General features: G+C 38.2%; 1 protein-coding gene across 1 annotated transcript in view; it reads left to right on the top strand.

The window, feature by feature from the left end:
- The first annotated feature begins 7,790 nt into the window (after positions 1-7,790).
- Positions 7,791-17,814, top strand: part of CDC42SE2 (CDC42 small effector 2) — a 138,659-nt gene continuing 128,635 nt past the window's right edge. Inside the window, exon 1 of the mRNA XM_025924986.2 lies at positions 7,791-7,941. The gene's annotated coding sequence lies outside the window, so the exon portion shown is untranslated. The remainder of the gene's footprint in view (positions 7,942-17,814) is intronic.

Here is a 17,814-nt window from a genome sequence, read left to right as displayed (position 1 = left end):
TTCCCCTGTTCAGAAGGATCCTGAACTTAGTTTAATGTTCTGCTATTGCTGTCTTAGTATTTTTTCTTTCTTTCTTTCTTTCTTTCTTTCTTTCTTTCTTTCTTTCTTTTCCTTCTTTCTAAATTTATTTATTTATTCTGAGAGAGAGAAGGGGAGGGGGAGAAAGAGAGCAGAGAGAGAATCACAAGCAGGCTCCACACTGTCAGCCTAGAACCCAATGAGGGGCTCAATCCCAGGAACCATGAGATCCTGACCTGAACTGAAATCAAGAGTCAGACACTTAACCAGCTGAGCCACCCAAGCACCCCTTTATTTATTTATGTATTTATGTATGTATGTATTTATTTATTTATTATTTTATTTTATTAAAAAAATTTAATACCAGTGTACTTAACATACAGTTGTTATATTAGTTTCAGGTATACAATATAATGATTCAACACTTCTATACATTACTCAGTGTTCATCATGATAAGCATACTCTTAATCCCCATCACCTATTTCACCCATCCTCCCCACCAACCTCCCCTCTGTCATCGTTTGTTCCCTATTGTTAAGAGTCTGTTTTTTTGGTTTCTCTTTTTTTCCTTTGCTTTTTTGTTTTGTTACTTAAATTCCACATATGAGTGTGATCATATGGTATTTATTTTGTCTGACTGACTTACTTTGCTTAGTATTAAACTCTCTAGTTCCATCCATGTGTTTGCAAATGGCAAGATTTTATTCTTTTTTATGGCTGAGTAATGTTGTCACATCTTCTTTATCCATTCATTAGTCAATGGACACTTGGGCTGTTTCCATAACTGGGCTATTGTAAATAATGCTGCTGCACTAAACATAGGGGTGCATGTATCTTTTTAAATTAGTGTCTCCATATTCTTTGGGTAAATATCCAGTAGTGCAATTAATGGCTCATAGAATAGTTCTCTTTTTAGTTTTTGAGGAGATTCTATACTGTTTTCCGTAGTATCTTCACCAGTGTGCATACCCTTCAACAGTACACAAGTGTTCTTTTTTCTCCACATCCTTGCCTACATTTGTTGTTTCTTGTATTTTTTTTAGTTATTCATTTTTATTTTTACTTAAAAAAAATTTTTTTTTAATGTTTATTCATTTTTGAGACAGAGAGAGACAGAGCATGAACAGGAGAGGAGCAGAGAGAGAGGGAGACACAGAATCTGAAACAGGCTCCAGGCTCTGAGCTGTCAGCACAGAGCCCGACATGGGGCTCGAACTCACGGACCGTGAGATCATGACCTGAGCCGAAGTCGGACGCTCAACCGACCAAGCCACCCAGGCGCCCCTATTTTTACTTTTTTTAAGGAGGCTCCAAGCCCAACATGGGGCTTGAACTCACAACTCCAGGACCAAGAGTCACATGTTACACCATTTGAGCCAGCCAAGCGCCCCATTTTGTCTTTTGATTTTAGCCATTCTGACAGATGTGAGGTGAAATCTCATTGTGGTTTTGATTTACATTTCCCCAATAAGTGATGTTGCACATATTTTCATGTGTCTGTTGGCTATTTGTATGTATTGTTTGGAGAAATATCTGTTCATGTCTTCTGCCCATTTTTAATTAGATTATTTGGGTTTTTTGGTGTTGAGTTTTATAAGTTCTTTATATGTTTTGGATACTGTTTATTAGACCTATCATTTGCCAATATCTTCTCCCATTCAGTAGGTTGTCTTTTAGTTTTGTTGATTGTTTCCTATGCTGTGCAGAAGCTTTTTATTTTGATGTAGTCCCAATAGTTTATTTTTGCTTTTGTTTCCCTTGTGTTGGGAGACATCTCTAGAAAGAAGTTGCTATGATTCATGTCAGAGAAGTTACTGCCTGTGCTGTCATCTAGGATTTTTATGGTTTAAGGTCTCACCTTTAGGTCCTTAATCCATTTTGAGTTTATTTTTGTTTATAGTGTAAGAAAGTGGTCCAGTTTCATTCTCTTACATGTAGCTCTAATGGCTTTCTCAGCACCATTTGCCAAAGAGACTTTTTCCCACTGCATATTCTTGCCTCCTTTGTCAAAGATCAATTGATCATATAATTGTGGATTTATTTTATTCCTACTATTTTTTAAAAAGGAGCCTCGCATTTTCATTTTGTACAAGACACATAAATTATGTAGCCAATCTTGATCTCAGTACTTGTTTATCTCTGAAGCAAAAATTCTTGGTGAAAGTGAAGAGCTTCCAATGTCAAAACAACATTAAAGTTCCTGATAACTCAAGTTTGTGTTTCTGGGTTAGTCCAGGAGGCTCATAATCTGAGTCCATGAGAAAGAGGACTTTGATCTAGGAACAGTTGCTCTGGACTGGAGTTCCTGCTGTCCAGCCACATATCTGCAGTGCATATGTTTAAGGGAGCCACAGTTAGATCCCAACAACAATGGAAGCCAGAAAACAGTGGACAGAGAGTTTCAATGTGGTAAAATGGCTGTCAAATTAAATTTCATTAAACTCTCATTGTTTTGAATAGAGATCTTGAAGCTGAAAGCAAAAGAATTCCAAAAATTAAACCGTGCAAGTACTGACTAAAAGAAAGCTGATGTAGCTTTAATAATATCAGGATTTAATGAAAAGTTACTACTAGAGATAGAGAAACACTTAATAATAATAAAAGGTCCAGGGACACCTGACTGGCTCAGTCGGTAGGGCACGTGACTCTTGACCTCAGGGTTGTGAGTTCGAGCTCCATGTTGGGTGTGGAGATTGTTTAAAGATAAAATCTTAAAATAAAAAAGAATAACGTAAAAAAAGGTCCAGGTCCAGATCTCCAGGAAGATATAAAATTCCAAATTTTTATAGACTTAACATGGCCCACATTTAAGAGGCAAAAATAGACCTTAGACAAAATCAAAATCATAGTTGGTGATATAATCCACCTCTTTTGATAGGGATAAAATAAATAAATATTTTTAAAAAACAGAAAAAGTAAGGAAGATTTAAACAATATAACTTGCAAGCTTGACTTAATGCAATGTAGAAAACACTGTACTCACAACTGCAGAAAACATACATTTCGAGCACACAAAAGAACATTTTCAAAAATGGAAATTAGGCTGGCCCAGGTGTCTTAAGTCCCACGGGGTCAGAAGGCCAAGGTGTCTGCTAACCTAGGGGTGAATGAAGTGGCTACAGATTTCCATGATCCCAGGAGCAAGAGGGCCTGCTGAGGAATCTGCTCTAAGTCCTGAGGGGTTACGTAACAGCAGCAAGATCTACTGTCTTCAAAATGTGAAAGTGTGCAAGACACCCTTAAAAGAGGTAGATTCACTCCAGAAAGGAAACTCTGGGTAATTTTTCTACCAAAAGAGCTAACATACATGTGAGTGTGTGTATTCTTTATGGCTAAAGCTGGTGGTTCAGAATTACAGGGGAAATGATAATAAGGGATGGCAGGAGTTGTTCCTATAGTTTACAGAGAAAATGTACAAGAAAAGCAAAGATACTGGCTGCCAATGGCTCAGAATTGCAGCCATTCTGATGGGCTGAGAGAAATATCTGGAATTGATTTTGCTGCCTCTATGGACCAAAAGCCCAGACAAACAAATAGGCTGATGAGCAAACCCAGCATGGAATAAGAAAATTATGGGTACAGGAAAGAAAGAACAAGGTTCTGTTAGTTCCCCACTACTCTCATCCCAAAGAAGAGACCCCAAATATTCTTGAATTTGCTGGATACCAGAGCTTACAGGTGATTATTTCTGGTGTTTGTTTGTTTTCTTATGTATTTATTTTAGGTCTGTACTGTGCTTACTGTTCTTTTGTCTGTCTTCCTGAGTGATATGGATGTTCTGGGTACAGGGTATCCTGGGTGGATTTATTCAGGGTAAACTTTGTTAATGACTTCTATAACAATGGGCAAGATTCATAGTCAATAAGAGCCTGTTCTTGCTGAGACTGTTATGATAAAACAATGTGTCATACCAAGAAGAAGAAAAAAACTCAGTTATCTCATTCCTGATTTAACTGTACGGATTGTAACCACTGCTATCTCCCTGTTCAACAGTCCTGGGACAGGTGGAAGTCAACATTGTTTGCTGCACTTCCCGTGGACAACTGAGGCTTAAACAGGAAAGTGACTGTCATTATTCCCATTGTGCAGTGGTTCCTAAATTTTGGTGCATAGTAGAATCTCCTGGAAGGATTTTTAAAATTCCTGGTGCCAGGGCCCAAGGGTGGGCTCAGATGGTTAAGCATCTGATTCTTGATTTTGGCTCAGGTCATGATCTCCCAGTTTGTGAATGTTGAGGCCCACGTCCGGCTCTGTGCTGACAGCTCAGAGCCTGCTTGGGATTCTCTGTCTCCCTCTTTCTCCGCCCCTCCCCCACTCATGCTGACTCTCTCAAAAATAAATAAACATTAAAAAAAAAAACCCAATGCCAAATGAATTTTCTTATACATATAATTTGAGCCTACGGTTTTTTTCTTCCTGCACCAACTTTTGTTAAAGGTAACATTATTTTAACATTAGAGTTTATGACATTTATATATATTTTTTTAACCACAAACTTATTTTATTCTGTTTTCACAGTTAAATGAATTCACTATTGCATACTTTGTCCTTTTGCCAGTTTCTCCATTTATCTCTCAGTTGGCTGAAATTAAATTCTGAAGTAGTTTGTTGAAGAAGAACTCCCTGAATTTTTCTGTATTCAGAATTGTGCTTCTATTGCTTTTATACCTAGGAGTAATTTACCAGGCATAAAATTTCTTGAGTCACACTTTCTTCCCTTGAGGATGTTGAGTTCTTTGAGGACATCATTTTACTGACTTCAAAACAAGGCTATGAAGAAATCAGAAACACAGTCATTGTGACTTACACTTTTACCTGGCAAACCAAAATTTTCTTTCTTTACCGTTGATGCTCAGTAACATTTTTGCTAGGATATGTCTCGTGTTAGTTGGTTCATAGTAGAGTAAAAGATAAGTGGCCTTTTATCTAGACAAAAAGTTTTCTTGATTTATGTCTTTACTTAAGATGGTCCTTTTTTGGGAGGGGGTTCATATCTTTGAGGATACCAATTATATACCAATTACATGTGTGTTGTATCTACTTCCTTATCTTCCTTTATGCGATTAACGTTATCTATAGGTAACCCAAAGCAATCATCGTTCTAAGTGAGCAAATATTAGAAGCATTCCTTTTAAAAACAAGAATGAGAGGGGCACCTGGGTGGCTCAGCTGGTTAAGCGTCCAACCTTGGCTCAGGTCATGATCTCAGGTTTGTGAATTGGAGCCCCACATCGGGCTCTGTGCTGACAGGTCAGAGCCTGGAGCCTGCTTCAGATTCTGTCTCACCCTTTCTCTCTGTCTCTCTGTCTCAAAAATAAATAAACATTTAAAAAATTAAAAAAAAAACAGAAATTAGAGAAAGATCATCTTTTCTGTTAAGTCTTGCATTGGAGGTTCTAATCAGTTTAGAGGCATATGCTTTGGCAAGAAGGAAATAAGATGGTCAGTATTTGCAATTGATTCTGTTTATATGAGAAACCCAAAATAATGCACAAATTGATAAGATGTCAGGTGTAGACAAAAGTTAGTTTTATTTCTATATACTAGCACCAAATACCTAGAAAGAGTAATAAAAGAGAAGAAACTATTTCTGGTAATATTGGAGAATATCAAGTCTGTAGGAATAAATCTAATGGAAAATATCCAACACCTCTGTAGAGAAAAGTTTAAAAAATTTTTGAAAAAATACCTATCAAAGGGGCATCTGGGTGCGTCAGTCAGTTAAGCATCTGACTTTGGCTCAGGTCATGATCTCACGGTTTGTGAGTTTGAGCCCTGTGTCGGGCTCTGTGCTGACAGCTCAGAGCCTGGAGCCTGCTTTGGATTCTGTGTCTCCTTCTCTCTTCTACTGGTGCTTTGTCTCTCTCTGTCTCTCAAAAATAAATACATGTAAAAAAAATTTTTTTTAATGAGTAAATAAAAAATACCTACCATAACACAAATATACCATATTAATGCAAGATGTTAATAATAGGGTTATGGGGATGAGAGGTATATGGGAAGTCTCTGTACTTTCCATTCAGTTTTTTCTGTAAAGTTAAAACTACTAAAAAGAAGTCCATTAATTTAAAAAATCCCCTTTAAAGAATATATACAGAGGCAGGAAAACTATATAAAAACAAATGAAGAAATAATGAATAGTGCTATAGTTGTTTGTCAGAATTCTTAACAAAGAGATGACTTATTTTAATATTTTATATATTTGTCTTACTGATTTATAATTTATTAGTTCATGGGATATGGAAATAGGACTGAAATTATTGCTTGGTGAGCAAAAGAATATGTTGGGCAGGTCTTACTTGGAGCAAAAAGCTGTAAAATCTCCTTTAGTTCTTTTCACTTTTCTAAACCAAGAAATCACTGTGGAGATCATTCTTTTTACCTAAGGAAATTCTTTTTAAAAAATCTTTTATGTTTTTTCCACTTAAGAAATTCCCATGAAGTTGTCAAATGATCAAAATGTTAACATTCCCCTCTCAAAAAAGTTAATTTCCTTTCTCTTTTAAGGTATCCACCTCCTTTTTCCTAATTTTTTTAGTGTTTTATTTATCTTTCGATAGAGAGAGAGAGTGAGCGGGGGAGGGGAAGAGAGAGAGGAAGACAGAGGATCTAAAGTGGGCTCCGTGCTGACAGGCTGATAGCCACAAGCCTGACCCCGGGCTCAAACCCACGATCTGTGAGATCACGACCTGAACCGAAATCAAGAGTCACGCTTAGCCGACTGAGCCACCCAGGCGCCCCCATTTAATCTACTTTTTAATGAAGTAGAATATGCAATTCTTTATTATGAGAGAAGAGAAAAATGGGGGAAAATGGTCTTGGAGACAATATATGAATAGCAGAATAACTCACTGAATTGAGAGTGCCCGTTGAATCTCACGTGTGTGCAATTTCTGTTCATAAGGAGATACTGTAAATACAAAACTGTTCATAGTAATGGAAAATAAACCAGGAAGAAGTCAATCCCTGCAATACTGATGATTTATTAAAAACACACAGATGCATATAAATTCCATGCAGGTACTATACTATGCAGGTACTATAAATTCCATTTCGGGGCACCTGGGTGGTGCAGTAGGTTAGGTGCCCAACTCCGATTCCAGCTCAGGTCATGATCTCACGGTTGGTGGGATCCAGCCCCGTGTTGGGCTCCGTGCTGACAGCACAGAGTCTGCTTGGGATTCTCTCTCCCTCTCGCTAAAAATAAATAAATAAACTTGAAAAAATTCCATTTCAACTCTTCGCATACTATCCTTTACGGACGAATGCTATATGGAGCTTATCAAGGAAGTAATTGAAGCAGGAATATTTTGAAGTTCAAAGGTTATATGTGATACTTTAACGACATGGCCATATATACACACTTTATTCTTAAAGCAATATCATTCATGCATTTTGTCTTTCTGCCCTACTTATTACTATCATATTCTGTTCCATATTCTAAAGCCAGACTCAGTACAGTGTAATGTCATTGTGCAGGTGCAGCATCTTTTTGTCTCTGTGCCTAAGAGGCTCCTTTCTCTGACCCTGCGCTCATTCCCTAGTTACCTAAAGGCACCACATTCTCACCTCTCCCTGATTTCATTCGTTTGGTTCTTCTATGCCAAAAAATCGGATCCTTCTGTTCTTTTTTGGATAATTCCTCTCAAGCATCTGATCTTTTAAGAATAGGATTCCTACAGACTGAGTCAAACGTCTTCTACCCAAACTATCTCTGTGATAATACTTACCTAACTCTGCCCAACTTCCTCTTCACGCTAGAGTAAAGCTGGAGCCGGAAGTTGTGGTGGCAGCTTCTTGATTCAGCAGCTTCCTGACTACAGCTAGAGCCAGAGCAAGGGTGGGCAGAGTCTGCATGTGGCTGCACGGCAGGGGTCAGAGATGAAACACTCACCCCACAGCCAGGCTGGCCTGCGGACAAGGTAAGACCAAGAGTCTGATTGTACGTGGAGGGTCAGAAACAGAAAAGAAGCCAGAAATTGTTTGTGGGTACAAGAGGCAGAACTTGGGAAGAGTTCAGAGACAAGGGGCTGTCAGAGGTGGTATGAAGAGCCAAGAGCTGTTAGGATCCACAGCTGTGACATTTTTCTGGTTTTTGCTTTTCTTCCACTATTCTCCATCCCCAGCCCAACAGCTTAAGCGTAGACCTCCATCACTGTAGCTCTATTGCTTTCTATGGGACCTGCTGCACAGTACGTAGGCAGCATATATCTGTTGAATTGCATGGAGCCCTATTAACTATTCTTTAAAAACCATTTTTGGGGCCTTTGGGTGGCTCAGTTGGTTAAGCAGCCGACTTTGTTTCAGGTCATGATTTGCAGGTCATGATTTGCAGCCCCGTGTCAGGCTCTGTGCTGACAGCTCAGAGCCTGGAGCCTGCTTCGAATTCTGTCTCTCTCTCTCTCTCTCTCTCTCTCTCTCTGCCCCTCCCCCGCTCTCCCTTTCTCTCTGTCTCTCTCAAAAATAAAAAGATTTTTAAAATCTTTAAAAATAAAATCTTTAAAAATAAAAAGATTTTAAAAAAATCTCTCGTGTAGGATACCTATCTAGGAAACCTTCCCTCACTGCCACTGAATAGGATTTTGTTCTTATATATACTCATGGTATGTTTTTTGGTATCTCTCAGTCTCTTTCAGTGTTGTACCTTGTATTACCCATGTTTGAATTTGTTCTGTTGGTTTTTGTTTTTTGGGGTTTTTTTTCTTCTTTTCCTGCCTGACGGTATCCACCCTAGGGGCAAGATCACTGTCTGAATCATCTTTGAAGATCCTAGTAGAAGTGTTACAGATTTTCTTTGAGTCTTTAGGTGGTTACTGTGTATTACTCCTATTTCCCACCATTTTCAATATGCTTTAGTTCTCATTCTCAATAATGGAGATACTGACTTAGAAAGAAGAAACAAGCTTTGTAGAATCCAAAAGTCTAGTCCAGTGTCTTGAAAGAAAAAGCAAAGAAAATGAATATATAACCCTCAAGTAAAGTTACTTTAAAAGCCAACCTGTATTCTTTTGTGCAAGACAGGATTTTGTTTTCACCTGGCTATCATGGTTGCCTGTACTTACTTTACTTTGGCTATATAGCTCTGATTTGTAGTATTTTGGAATTTGAAATTAGAAAGCCACTTATACCTTAATTCTCTTATCGCAGTGCAACTATTGTAACTAAGAACCGATGGTTTAAAAAAAACACACAAAAAAGCACCTGTTTAGTTTATGCCAGAGTGTAACGTATATGCATGTGTGTTCTCATACATCTATAATTATCTATTTATCACCTATTCATGTTTATTTTAGAATTAAGAAAGAGTAAAGGAGAATTTTTTGAAATATTTGAGCTGTCTAGTACCATAGTCACTACCTACGTGCCAAAATTGAACATTTGAAACATGACTATATTCAATTCAGATGTGCTGTATCAAATATATAAACAACTTTGAAGGCTTAGCTTATTAGTTAAAAGTAAAATTTATCATTAATACAGTTTTATATTGGTTGCATGTTGAAATGACAGTATTTTTACATATTGGGTTAAACAGCATATTATTAAAATTAATTTTATATGCTTATTTTTACTATTTTTATGTGGCTACTGGAAAGTTTGAAATTACATGTGTAGCATGCATTACATTTCTGTAAGATAGCATTACTCTAGTATATGCTATAATTTAGTTACTTTTACTTTAAAAACATTACAAGGAAGTTGTGAAAAAATTTCCACTCCAATAGAGGGGACAAATTAGTTGATAGTCTGCTGTGCTGCAGGCACTGAGATTTTACATGAACTAAATTTCATTTAATTCTCCCCAAATCTTATGAGATAAGTATTGTTCCTCTTTTAAAATAGGTAGACTGGGACTCAAAGAGTTTAAAAAATTTCCTACAAGCCCATGATCAGACACTCAGCTGTCTGTCAATAAAACTTAATCATATCTGCCTGACTTCAGACATCATTCTCTTTTTACTAGAGAACTCTCTAAAATGCCTTTCCTTTTCAGAGACTGGCACCGTATGCTACCAGAAATTCTAATACCACCCACTGTTATGAGGTCTTACCAGCCGATTACTTCAAAATAAGATCTGATTTTCTTTTTTACCCAAATGAAAATAAAACTTAAGTCCCTCATATGCCAAATTATCAGAGATTCCAGTCTTTTCCCATGGTTCCCCTCCCTATATAATTGTAAATAACCCAGAGTTGTTTACTAATGCCTGAGTATTGATCTATTTGTCTTGTGAATTGACCATAGAGTGGAAACTCAGATACACTCAAGGCTGGAGGACCACCTCACATCCTGTCTAGAGAAGAGTTAATTCAGTGAACAGTGGTTTTGTTTTCTATTGCTGTGTAACAAATTACCATTAGTGGCTTAAGACAACACCCATTTATTAGCTCATATTATCTGTAGGTCAGAAGTCCAGCATGTCATTGCTGAATTCTCTGCTCACAGTATCACATGGCTGAAATCAAGGTGCCTGCAAGTCTGAGCTCTCATCTGGAGACTCTGGGAGAAAAATCTGCTTCCAAGCACATTATTGTTGTTGGCAGTGTTCATGCTCCTTGTCGATATAAGACTTAGATCCCTGTTTCCTTGCTGGCTGTCAGCCAAGGGCCATTCCCTGCTTCTAGAGACTGATTGTATTCCTTGTCATGTGCCCACCCCTTACCCTATCTTCAAGCCAGTAATGGTTCATCAAGTCTCTTTCATGAGTTCAATTTCTTTGACTTCTCCTTCTGCCACTAATGGTAGAAAACTCTCTGCTTTAAGGGTTCTTGTAGTGAGATGAGACTCACCCAGATTATCTTCTGTTCAGGTCAACTATGACATATAACATAACATAATCATGGGACTATCTCATCCTAGCCACAGGTCCAGGAATGAGGGCACAGAATATTGGGGGGAGTGGGTGATCTATTTTCATCAGTCTGCCCACTATAGTCCTAGGGATTATATAGGGCATGTATGCTACCACAGTGGCAGTGGCACAGAGCAAAGTATCAGAATTCTGCCAGCTACTTAGCTTAGCCAGTCACAGGGACAAAAGCAAGAGCTTAATTTCTTTCAGGTAGTAACATTTGCCGGGGAAGGAATGAGAATTGGACGTGAAAGATCCTGGTGTATTACCTCCCTTTCTTCCAATTTTACCCTCAAATCTTACTCATCATGAACTTTCTTTGTGAGGGCTGCCTGGGTGGCTCAGTGGGTTAAGTGTCTGACTCTTGGTTTCAGCTAAGGTCATGACCTCACAGTTCATGAGATTGAGCACCATGTTGGGCTCTGTGATGACATCATCAGAGCCTCCTTGGATTCTCTCTTTCTCTGCCCCTCCCCCATTCTCTCTCTCTCTCTCTCTCTCTCTCTCTCTCTCTCTCAAAATAAATAAACATTAAAAAAAATTATATATATAAAACCCTTTCTTTGTGAAAGCAACAAGTAGATCTCTGTGTTAGGTGGAATTATAACATTTCTGACCCATCAGTTTTAAGGGCAGTGGTGTCCAGACATTTTAAGGTATGTTGGAGCTTCCATGTCCCCTCTTGCTGAAGCCCTAGGAAACCATGGAGGTGGGAGTCCCACTGGTGCCTTCTGAATGTCTTCCTAACAGGTCACTGGGGACAATTCTGCTGGTTCCTCTGAGCCAAAGAGCCTCCTCAAGGTGCAGGGAGTAGTCCCCTCCCCCCAGCACAGTGCAGACCTCAGTCTCTCTTGGAAACCTGCCTTTTGGACTCTTTCTTTCCCCACTCTCATATGCCAACCTGCCAATACTCAGCTCAAAATCCACTGTGGCTCTTGCTCTTCTTGGGAACTCCCCTTTAACGAAATGCCAATTACTGAGGTTTTGCTTGCCCAACTTTGTGCTCTCCTAAGTGACACATCCCCTTTCTCTTTATTGCTACTGTTGTTTACTTGAGAGGTTCCTTTTAGCTGACTCATATTTTTAACATTAACAAATGTATAGAGGAAACTTTTCTCACTATTATATGGGCAAGATCTGAATTACCTGCCATATATAAGTGTTCACTGTAAGAAAAAAGAAAAGGTAATTCTTAGTTACTGGTAGTCTCTAACCTGATGTAGCAGAATTATTCTCAAAAGGCTCCTTTCTTCTTCTCTGTTTGTCCCCAGGGGCATTTTTACTATAATTCCTAACGCTTTTTTTGTTTTATTTTTGTTTTGTTTCATATGGGGTTTTTGTTTTGAACTGAGGGGCCGTAATGCAATTACAGTTGACTCTTGAACAACACGAGTTTGAACTGTGTGGGTCCACTTATGCACGGATTGTTTTCATTAAATGCAGTACAGTACCGTAATGTATTTCCCCTTCCTTCATCTTTTCTTAATAACATTTTCTTTTCTCCAGCTTACTTTATTGTAAGAATACAATGTAAATACATATATAAATACATATCACATACAAAATATGTGTTAATCAACTGTTTATGTTATAGGTAATGATGTGAAATGTTGCGTTTGGGAACGAATGGTCAAGAAAGAATTCTTGAGACGTCTTCGGTGCAAAAAAGGTGGTTCTATTAAAACATGGGGACAGGACCCATGGGCAGAAAGAGCTGCACTGGGGTTGTGAGAAGTGGCTGATTATATATTTTCAAGTTGGAATGGTGTTAGGGATAGTATAAGTCTCTAAGGAATTTGGAAGCAAGGTTTCCAGGACCTTGAGGGGCTAGCTGTTGTTAGAAGGTCATTTATTACTGTCTAGTAAAACCTTAGTCGTGAGACCCTTCACATGTACATCATTGGGCCATATGTTTGAAGGATGATTGCCAACATATATATCTTGAGGGATGCCTGAGTGGCTCAGTTGGATAAACATCTGACTTTGGCTCAGTTCATGATCTTGCAGTTTGTGGGTTTGAGCCTCGCGACAGGTTCTGGGCTGATGGCTCAGAGCCTGGAGTCTGCCTCAGATTCTGTCTCCCTCTCTTTCTGCCCCTTCCCCACTTATGCTCTCTCTCTCAAAAATAAACAAACATCAACACATATATATATGTTAATATCTATCTATCTATCTATCTATCTATCTATCTATCTATCTATCTATATCTGGTGGTGGGGGTAGAGATAAAAGAAATTTCCAAAGGGATTTTTATATGTTAAAGGAGATATACAGGATCCTGGAGGCTGGGATAATGTCAAGCTGAAGTTGCCTTTTGCCTTTAGCAAAGTATTAACAACGAGGCAGCTAATCTTCTTGAGGAAGGTCACTCTGTCTATCTCAAGTCCTTGTCACTGGGCTGTAAGATGTAAGGAAGTTAAATTTTTTTTTCTTTTGTCTTTGTTATCCACGTCAAGACTTCTTGTCAACAGTAGGCTATTAGTTCATTTTGGGGAGAATCAAAAGTTAAATGTGGATTTTCAAGTATGCCTCTAACCCCCACGTTGTTCAAAGGTCAACTGTACATCTCAGGCTGTGTTGAAGATGCATGTGCCCCAAACTACCTCTCCCCATTTTCACCCCCTCCATCCCTGCTGCTGTTAAGCATATCACCTAAAATCATACCTCATACCACCAGAGGTATGCGATCCACAGTTTAGAAAACACTGATATGACTCCCTCTTTCCCAGAGACCCACCTTGAATTCCTTCCCTCTAAGAAACCTTTTCTGACAATACAGACCTCAGTGATCTCCTCAACTACATTCATAAGGGTACTGTGTCTAATTATTCAAATGTTGCTGTGTGACATTTCATTAAGGACAAAGACCATGCTTTAGACTAAGTTTTCCCACAGCACTTGGTATGCTACCTGGCAAACAGCAGGCATTCAATGAATATTTGTGGTTTGATGATCAGCAAGGAGCAGCTCTGGGTAAAAGTGTGAAGCCAAGTTTGTCTCAGGTTCTTCTACCTTTGGCTGCTTCAGTCACAGAAAGGGCCGTGGATTATGATCTGAATTGGTAAGGTTCCCTTTTCTCAGTAAGTTCCAGGTGGTTCCCAATTTTTCTCAGTTTCCCCAAGTCCCACTTCATGTGCTCTGTGTCTCATTATCTTGTTGACTATTAGCTAAGATATTTGGTGTTTGCTACTAGATCTTATGCAGCTTAGCTGTGTCTTATACAATTTTTTTGTATCTTCTATCACATCAAAGACAGACCATGGGTACATAATAGCTATTTATTGTATCAAGAAACGAATATGTGTTATATATTGTTTGTGTCTTGGAGTAGTTCTGTTATGTCTTTAGGAAAAAAATATGAAATCACCAAACTAATCGATGTTAACACTGGTCAAGGGAATTTACTAAGTTTATTAACAAGTATGCAAACGCTCTGTGGTTTTGACTTGGAGTAATAAAAATGAGATCTTCCTTCTATCTCTCCCCCTTCATTTGGTCCACTTGGCCAATTCAAATGTTTCTTTCAAGGAGCAATGTAAGTCTTTAGAGCTTTACACACGACTGATGGTTCCTTCCCTGTATTCTGAGCGTGTCGTCATACGTACTTCTAGTTAGGGGTGACCACATAATTTATTGTCCAAACTTGGACACATTGAGAATGGAAGGAGGCACAAATAACTAGTAAGCCAGGATAAAAGGTGTTCCTGACAAACCAGGAAGTATGGTTATACTACTTTGAAAGTAGTTATTTGCTTGCTGTATGTCATTGAACCGTAAAGCTGTTCTAAGTCTGAGCCTTATTTCTCTTAGCTTCCTTTGTTATCAAGCACTGTACCTGGCACATAGTGGTGGTAGAAGAACTGTGAGTGCCTCTTTAATAATGTTCATTTAATTGCATATTATACTATCTTGATGTAGAACTCAAACCATCCCATTTGGTGCCAATTATGAGCCATTTTCTCAGTATAAAAATATAGGGCAATGAGCTTAATTATATGCTTGCGTAATGATAATAGCTAGCATTTACCAGCACTTGGCATGTGTAAGGCCCAAGGCTAAGAACTTTGGTTGAGTTCTCTCATGGATTTCTCACAGTGATTCTTGGAGGTAAGTACTACTATGGTCCCATTAAATTAGAAGAAAGGATGAGTTTAGAAAGATTAAGAACCTTGCTCAGGGTCATCCAGCTTATTTTGTAGTAGAGGTTGAACTACAGACTAGAGTGTAGACGATAGTGTAGTAGTAATATAGTGCAGTGTAGACTGTAGTCTCCTATATGTGAGAAATAGCTGGTATCAAATTTTGGAAAGTAATTTAAAAATATTAATACCATACTTTTAGAAAAACTTCATGTGTTTACATGTTTAAAGGGATATGTATTTAACTAATTACAGACTGCAGAAACAAGTCAATGTGGCAGCTGTGAGGTCATGAGTAGTGATAGACAAACACATTCTTGCTGTTCTTTGCATTAACGTTTCCATTTGTTATGGCACAAATATGCTGTTAGTTTTGTTGAGGTCATTTTCTTTTCTATGAACTACTAAGTGTGCAAAACAGTTCGTACTACAACAAAACTGTTGTAGTACAATGGTTGGGTTTATTTTAGCAGAGTTTTCAGTGTATGTTATGTAGATAAAGCATGAACAGTGTCTATTTTCTACCTGTTCTTTGGAGTAAGATTTTACTTGGTAACAATTTTAAGGACAGTAGAGATGCATCATAATATTAACTCTAATAAAATTATTTAGTATTATTGTAATTACAAGCCATGTTTTGACATTGATGAAACACATTATCAGTGGTTTTTAAACAAAAGGAGTCCATTTAATTCTATAAAAAAAAAAGCTAAACTGTAAGGATAATTGTAGCTTTAAATTGTTTTAAATCATAAGAGATAAATACATACAGAGAATATGCTATAAATATAATACCAGATAATTACACACACAGACTTTCATACAGAAGGTATCTTTTAAGAATTGTATTCTTAATTGATTTTCTTTTTCTATTGACAAGAGGGGTGTATGAATAGCTGTAGCAACTGAAATTGGATATTATCAGGGTAATCAATTGCATGTGATGTGTTATAAACATAATATGGGAAACTTGAAAATGAATGTTTACATAATGAATATTAACCTTTATGAATAAATGATAGGAAATGTTACTATTTAAGACATTCACACAAAATGATTACATTTGTGGGGTACCTGGCTGACCCAGTTGGAAGAGCATGGGACTTTTGATCTTAGGGTTATGAGTTTGAGCCCCACATGGGGTATAGAGATAACTTAAATAAACAAAGCTCAAAAAAAAAAACACCTACATTTGCTATAATTCAGGAATTTTCTGTTTTTTGTGTTTTTTTAGCATCCCACATTAAAAGAAATTTTTTTTAATGTTTATTTTTGAGACAAAGAGAGACAGAGTGTGAGCAGGAGAGGGGCAGAGAGAGAGGGAGACAGAATCCAAAGCAGGCTCCAGGCTCTGAGCTGTCAGCGCAGAGCCCGATGCGGGGGCTCAAATTCACGAACCGTGAGATCACGACCTGCGCCGAAGCCGGACGCTTAACTGACTGAGCCACCCAGGCGCCCCTACCATCCCACATTTTAAAAAAATTTTGAGATAATTATAGATTCACATGCAGTTAGAGGAATTTCCTGGGTTTTTTGTCCTGGGAAATTTTTAGAATTAATATGCCTTTGAATTTCAGGCCAGAAAGCTTTCTGTAGCGTAACAAGTTATTCCTACTTAGTGAAATAGGATACCAGTATATCAGTGGGTAGAAAAACTGCATTAAATGGCAAGTTTTCACTGCACTCAGGTAACTACAAAAAAAAAATGCTTAAATTATAATGTAGATAAGGATCTATGGTTAACTGAGAAATTTGGACAAGAGCGAGTTTAAAAAAAACTGGGTTATTTTTTTTTCTTTGAGCTTTTTATCATTTCGGGATTTAAAAATCTTTTTTTTCACTTACTTTAGGCAGTGGAATACATCAGCTGAACAAAACAAAATTTCATCTTGTATTGGAGAAGATGGACTTTAAAAGATAATCATACAGCACACCTGTGTGGCTCATTCGGTTGAGCATCGCACTCTTGGGTTCGGCTCAGGTCATGATCTCATCCTTTGTGAGTTGAGCCTGGCATTGGGCTCTGTGCTGACAGCGAGAACCTGTTTGGGATTCTCTCTCTCCCTCTCTCTCTGCCCCTTCCCTTCTCACTCTCTCTCTCTCAAAATAAATAAATACACTTAAAAATATATTAAAAATAAAAAATAAACTGTCATGGAAAGAAAAGAAAAAGAGCAAGTTAGGAAGGAATGAGAGTTGGGGTTGGGGAAGTTGCAATATATTTTATTTTTTAACATTTATTTATTTTAGAGAGAGAGAGTGCTAGCAGGGGAGGGGCAGAGAGAGAGAGGGAGACACAGAATGTGAAGCAGGCTCTAGGCTCTGAGCTCTCAGCACATGGCCCCATGCAGGGCTCAAACTCACAAAACCCATGGTCATGGCCTGAGTGGTTGTGGGAGGCTTGACCAACTGAGCCACACAGGCACCCTGGGGTGGTTGCAATTTTAAATAGCATGGTCAGGCTAAGCATCGCAGTTAGGGTGAGATTTGAGCAAGGAGTTAAAAGAGGGAAAGTAGACACAGGAAAAATGTTCCCAGCAGAAGGAATGACTCTTGCAAAGGCCCTAAGTAGTAGTCTGTCAGGAACATTCAAGCAACAAAGGATGGAGGATGGTTGGAGCTGGAGTGGGAGAGGTGAGGGGCAAAGGCAAACCAAGGGCTTTGTAGGTCGCCATAAAGACCTTAGCTTTTACGGACAGTGAAAGAGAGCTACTGGAAGATTTTGACCAGATAAGCCAGGAGCTGACTTTTAAGAGAGTATTCTTTTTTGAAGTGTTTATTTATTTTTGAGAGAGAGAGAGAG

This window comes from Puma concolor, chromosome A1 (assembly GCF_028749965.1).
Source record: "Puma concolor isolate L17-30 chromosome A1, mPumCon1.1.hap2, whole genome shotgun sequence".
Taxonomy (NCBI): domain Eukaryota; kingdom Metazoa; phylum Chordata; class Mammalia; order Carnivora; family Felidae; genus Puma; species Puma concolor.
This window is presented reverse-complemented; position numbering and strand designations above follow the sequence as displayed.